A 6,454-nucleotide genomic window follows, 5' to 3' on the forward strand; every position below is an offset into this window, starting at 1 on the left:
GGTTGCTGGGAAGTGAACTCAGGACCTCTGGAAGAGCAGTCAGTACTATTAACCACTGGGCCATCTCTCCAGCCCCCTAGATTAATTTTCTAAAGGCAGTTATTTTTATGACATGAACTCTTCTAATCCTTTTGCATGAGTAGTATTTTTTTTTAATGTCTTCTAATTTTCTCTAAAGCTTTTAAGTTTTCACTAAAGAGGGCATTTCCCTCCTTGATTAGGCTTATTCCAAGATATGTTATTGGGGAGAAGGTGCCAGTTAATAGTGTAAATGAGATTGATTCCCCGTTTCTCCTTTAGCACATATGTCAGGGGTATACAGGAAGGTGACCAAGATTTGTATGTTAATTTTGAATTCTGCCACTTTGCTGAAATGATTCTAAGACATCTCTGAGGAACACTTAGCTTCTCTTCTGGAGAGAATCTTGTACTATCTTTAACCTTTCCCATTTCTAGTTATATATTTTTTATTTGTTTCTGGGGTTTTACTGTTCTAGCTAAGACTTCCAGTACTTAACTGAATAAAGAGTGGTTAATAAACGGAAACCCTCATCTTCTTCCTGTGCTCAGTGGGTTTGCTTGGTGGTTTTCTCACTTAGCACAACATTGGTTATTTTGTAATGTGTTCTCTACTTTCCCAATTTCCTCAGTACATTATCGTGAAGAGCATGTTTGATTTTGGTAAAATCCATTGGCTCTTAGGAGAATTGTTCCCAGTCTGAGATTAACTCCTCCCGCTGGGGTCCTCTTGTACAACCTATTCCTAAAATCTACCTGATCCTCCTGTGGCCAACATGAACTTATAATCCAAGTCTGGCTGAACATCTAATATCTTCCTATCATCCTATAAAAGTACCATCATACATAATCCAGCCATAATGGGTCTTGGACTTGCTCTATATAAGAGTCACGTGTTCCCACTTGGGATGCACAGAATAAAGACACAGTTCTGTGTTACTGGAATCAAGAGGAGCGGACAGAAGACCTGTCATCTGCAGATATTCTGAAAACTGTCTCTATCATTAAGATACATGAGTGCTGGCCACCCATTTAACTTCCACTCAACTAGGATGATATAGGTAGAATATTCTCACTTCTGCATAGTTTAGGTCAAGGTTCTCCACAGGAGCAGAACTGCTAGCAAGAATCTATATACATTAAAGAAGATCTAATAGAGTGGCTAACCAACTGTGATCTGGCCAGTCTAAGAGTAGATGAATCCTGAAGGAAATGCCAAGAACTCGGTTCATGAATGTCACAGATGGCCTTCAGTGTACACTGAAAACTCTAAGAACTGGACTCTAATACCAGTGAAGGAATGCCTCAGCAGCAGAATGGATAAACTTGCAAGAGCAAATGAGAGCAAGCAGGCAAAGAAGAAAACTCTCCTTCTTCCATGTCTTTAGTGTGGGCTGCCACCAGAAGATGTATTCCAGATTTAGGGTAGAACGTTCAACTTCAAATGACCCAATGTAGAACAATGTCTCACAGGTGTGCCTAGCTACTTGGGTTTCAGTTCATTTCAGATGGAGTCAAGTTGAACACCAAGATGAGACATCGCTTGGGGTATATTAAAAAAGAAAAAAGAATTAAAACACTTGTGTTGAGGTCCAAGAGTTAACCCACAAACCACACCATAAACCAGTCTCACTCAACCAGGGATATTTTACTGAGAATTTGCTCCTAGACTGATCAGTGATGGCCACAGACCAGACTTGGGAGCTGATCAACTCCGAGCCAGATTTATACAGAGCTTTGAAACCTGAAATCCACTGTGACCCGCGTGTAATTGTCTCGCCAGCAAGAACACACGCGGACACCAGGATCCTTCCACAGCAAACCTTTTATTGCGATGAATAGAGGAAGACCCCTGGCCCCGAAAAGGCACCGCTTATATACCCCTGGAGCGGCGTGTTCATTTCTGATTGGCTGCTTACTCATTGCCCGTCAAAACGCCCCGGGATCGGCTGTGACTTGGTGCGCGCTCACTTCCTGCACATGCACAACAGCTTGTTTATCGGGATGGGCAGCAGATGTCAGCGCCATCTTGTAATGGCGATTGGTCTCGCTGCTGGCACTATGGCGGTAGCGGCTTCCTACAATCCACAAATCTCTGTAAGGAAGAAAATAATCAAGGTTAAGGAGTGTGAATCAAACCAAAATTTAAAGCTAAACCCAGGAATAAGTGCTATTTAGTCCTGTATATTTGATTAAAGAAAAGAAAGTCCCTATTTATAATGTGGTGGCAGATTCTGGGTCCTGACCTCCCACTGGTTTTTCTTACTGAATTAATTTGTTGACCTTCCTGGTTCTTTCCTCCCTTAGGTACCATCGACATTTCCCAATCATGGGTGGGACTTCCTCTTCTACATCCCCTCCAAAGGAGGAACCTGATTTGACCTCCTGCTTGGACACAAATCTTCAGAATTTCAAGATGAAAACCAAAATCCTGTCTCAGGAATTAATCAACATCATGGACTCATATCTAGAGGATGGAAACCTTCAGGAATCAGCAGTGCTCTGGGTGACATTGAGAAAGCCCCACAGAACATTGCAGTGATAAGGGAAATTGGGCCTGGAAAATCCAGTCTCATCAATGCTCTACAGAGAGTAGGGGCTGATAAGGAAGATTCGGCTGCTCCTACTGGGGTAGTATGTACACCACTGAGAGAACACCATACACATACACAAAGTTTCCCAGTGTGACACTATGGGACCTGCCTGGTATTGGGTCTACAGTCTTCCAACTACATGATTATCTGAACAAAATCAAGTTTGAGGAATATGATTTCTTCATTATTTTCTCTTCTGTATGCTTTAAACCTAATGACACAGAACTTGCCAAAGCCATTGTGCAAATGAAGAGGAGTTTCTATTTTCTTCGAACCCACATAGATCTTGATCTAATGATTGTACGACTTAGTGATCCTAGGACATTCAATAAAGAGAACATCTTAGAGCAGATTCGAAATACCATTTCAAGTATACTTAAGGAAGTGACCCACCAGGAGCCTCCAGTCTTCCTAGTCTCTAACTTTGATGTGTCTGACTTTGACTTCCCAACGCTGGAGACCACCCTTCTGAGCGAGCTCCCAACCTACAAACGCCACATGTTCATGATCACTTTGCTAATTGTTATGAATTCCACCATAGACCAGAAGAAGGATGTGCTGAAACAAAAAATCCGGAAGAAATCCATGATGCCAAGAGCATGGGCTACCATACCATTCAGGGGATTGACCCAAAATAATCTAGAGATGTTGGAACAGACTTTGAAAGACTATAGATCTTTCTTTGGCCTGGATGAGGCATCATAGGAAAAAATCACTGAGGTTTTGAATGTGACACTGGAGGAACTCAAGGCAAACATTAAGTCTCCACATTTGCTCTCAGATGAGTCATAACAGATAAACACTTGAACTACATTAGACATTCTTATTTTTCAAAGGTTTTCCACATGCAAAATTATTTCATTGACACAATTGTGAGCAATGTTAAAATTATCCTCAGTAATGAAGAGCTTTTGACAGAGAAAGTGAGTTCATTCAACTCTAACGCCTCTCTATGTTCAGAGGAATTCCTGGGAAAAATTAGTGTTTCCACTGTTGTTCCAGAAAGCACCTTTCTATTTCACTTGGTTGAGATGTTTCAAAGTGACTCTTATGAATTTTGTCATATTCAATTTCTGCTCCTGTTGACAGGCTGGGGTCTTTCTAGTTGAGACTGCTACGTGATGCACTCCGAAGACTTTTCATTGTAAATCATCTCATTACTGTGGTGTTTACTTGCTTTGTAGTTAAGAAGTATTTCAGTTAGATGAAATGCTACTTGTCAGTTTGCATAGGCTTTGCAGACCTCATGTGAGAATTTCTCATGAAGTTTTTCTTACCCATTTCCCTTTAAGAGCTTGAAGGTTTCCATCTTATATTAAGCTTTTTCACCCAATTAGGGTTGGATTTTGTATAGGGTGAACGGTGAGTGTCAAGGTTTAGTCTTGCCTGATGTCCAGTTTTCCCAGTTCCATTCTTCAAACCATGTGCCCTTTGTGGACTATGAGTATTTGGAAACCTTGCATAGACATTGATTGACTGTAGATCTATTCTGTTGCCTGTATGGGTATGAATATATTTCTGGCTTTGCTCTTCCTGTCAGTTTGTTGGTCTATGGGCCTGTCTTTGCACCACTATTGGGCTGTTTTTGTCACTATAGCTCTGTGCTGTGCCTTGAAATTAGGTATTACAGTGACTCCTAGCCCCGTTGGTTTTGATAAATGTTGTTTTGGCTATTTGCACTCTTCTCTGTTCCCATGTAAGATTTGTGATTCCACAGTCCAGTTCTATTCTAAATGGCATTGATGTTTTAGTTGAGGTTGCATTGAGTCTGTAGATCATTTGTGAAGTATGGACAGCTTGACTATGTGAATGTTTATAAACTATAAACATGGGAATCTTAGCATCTTTTGTTGTCTACTTTGAGATTTCTTTCATCTCTGCTTTGGAGCATCTCACTTCATTGGTTACTTATTGAAACTTGATTGCTTCCTTTCTTGCTTGATTTCTACCTTCCTTTCTTCCTACCTTCTTACTCTGTCTTCTTATCTGGTATGTGTGTGTTGTGTCTATTGTAAATGAATTTTAAGATTTTTTTCTAAATCTTACATTTGTGAATTTCTCATGTAAATCTTAGGTTTTCATTTTAATTTCACTCATCAGTATTTTTTTGGATTTCATTGAGGTTTATTCTATTTCATTACATTTTAGGTGCACATCCACACAATGAGTTTCATTATGGCATTTCCATACATGTATGTCATTATACATTTTCATTCATTCTTATCTGTTATTCATTCGTCCTTTTCCTACTGAACTCTGTCATGCCCCTCCCTTATCTATCTAGTTCCCTGTTATCCTCAAAAGTTCCTTCTTCATGTTCCTATCATGCATGCTCTGTTGTTCATCAGATACATTTCCTCCTTCAACATTTCTCACCTCTCATGTGACTGAGATTTTTTTCTTTCTTTATGAAGTATTTGACAGAAATTTAATGTACTACAATTTCTTTGAAATCTTTTAAAATATTCATTTATACACTTATTTGTGTGTATATGAGTCTTCACATACACTCAGAACAGAGAATCAAATCTCATTATAGATGATTGTGAGCAACCATATGGTTGCTGGTAATTGAATTCAGGACCTCTAGAATAGCACTCAACTGCTGAGACATTTTCCAGCCCTCTTTGGAATCTTTTATTAGAGATTTATGATCCCTTGTGTGCATCATTGCCTTGTCTAATCTGAATAGTTATGCTGTTCTGTGTATCAATTTGTGCTTCTCAATGGAAATATCTACCACTTATATAGGATGCAATTATTTAGGAAATTCTCCTGAAAAGTGAGAAAGTGAAAAGGAGGTTGGGTTGTTATGTAATATTAGGTTTATTTCTGCCTGCCCAAATCAATATTCCATCCAGTGAGTGTCATCTACTGAGTTTTGGCTCAGTTCATATCAGAATTGTTAAGAACTGTTATTGGAGCTGGATGGTGGTGGCGCACGCCCTTAATCCCAGCACTTGGGAGACAGAAGCAGATGGGTTTCTGAGTTCGAGGCCAGCCTGGTCTACATAGTGAGGTCCAGGACAGCCAGGGCTACACAGAGAAACCCTGTCTAGAAACCCCCCCCCCAAAAAAGAAGAAGAACCATTATTTGAGATGGTCACAGAAGACTGAGACTCTTATACACTGCAAACAACTATGACATAAATAGTAGGGTATAAATAATGCATTGTACATGAATTTGAATTCATTTCTGTAGCCACAATTACCAGGAGTTCCTAAATATTGCTTCTATTTGTAAATCAAATGTGGGCATCCCCTCACCAGAGAGACAAAGATGAGTAGACCTCTGGAACTCATACTATACAACTGTGCACCTACACACATGCATGCAGCTTCACATACAATTTCCCAAATTATTACCGTGGGAATACATTATTCCTAGTGACTGTAGGATCTATATTGATGCCCTCCTTTACTTTATTTTTTTTGGTGACATGGTTTCTAACAAGATGATTGGCTCAAGAATAGAATTTTGGATACCTCAAGCTTCTGTATTGAAATATTCATACATCAGAATGTTCGAGCAAACTGAAACCCATCTCGCCTGATTGCCTGCAGTTTCCTTCTGTTCCAACTCTATTTCTAAAGTTCTGTGTGCATTTTTAACATCAAAAGAAAAGAATACAGCTATGGATTTATAACCTTCATCCCAAAGTTCTGATCTTTTTAGTATCAATATTGATAAACTGTGATCTACAGTCATAGCTATCATGAAGTCTAGCTTTCCACAATTTATTAAATAATTTTTCTGTCCTTCTAAGATTATAATTAAATAGAAGTATCAGACAAAAAAAATCAATGTGGCCTAAATGTCCAAAATATCTAATATATGGACT

General features: G+C 39.3%; 1 pseudogene; it reads left to right on the forward strand.

Annotated features, from left to right (window-relative positions):
- Nucleotides 1–2,347: 2,347 nt before the first annotated feature.
- LOC114635261 lies at nt 2,348–3,721 on the forward strand (annotated as a pseudogene).
- The last annotated feature ends 2,733 nt before the right edge of the window (nt 3,722–6,454 follow it).

This window comes from Grammomys surdaster, unplaced genomic scaffold, assembly GCF_004785775.1.
Source record: "Grammomys surdaster isolate TR1022 unplaced genomic scaffold, NIH_TR_1.0 75603, whole genome shotgun sequence".
NCBI lineage: Eukaryota > Metazoa > Chordata > Mammalia > Rodentia > Muridae > Grammomys > Grammomys surdaster.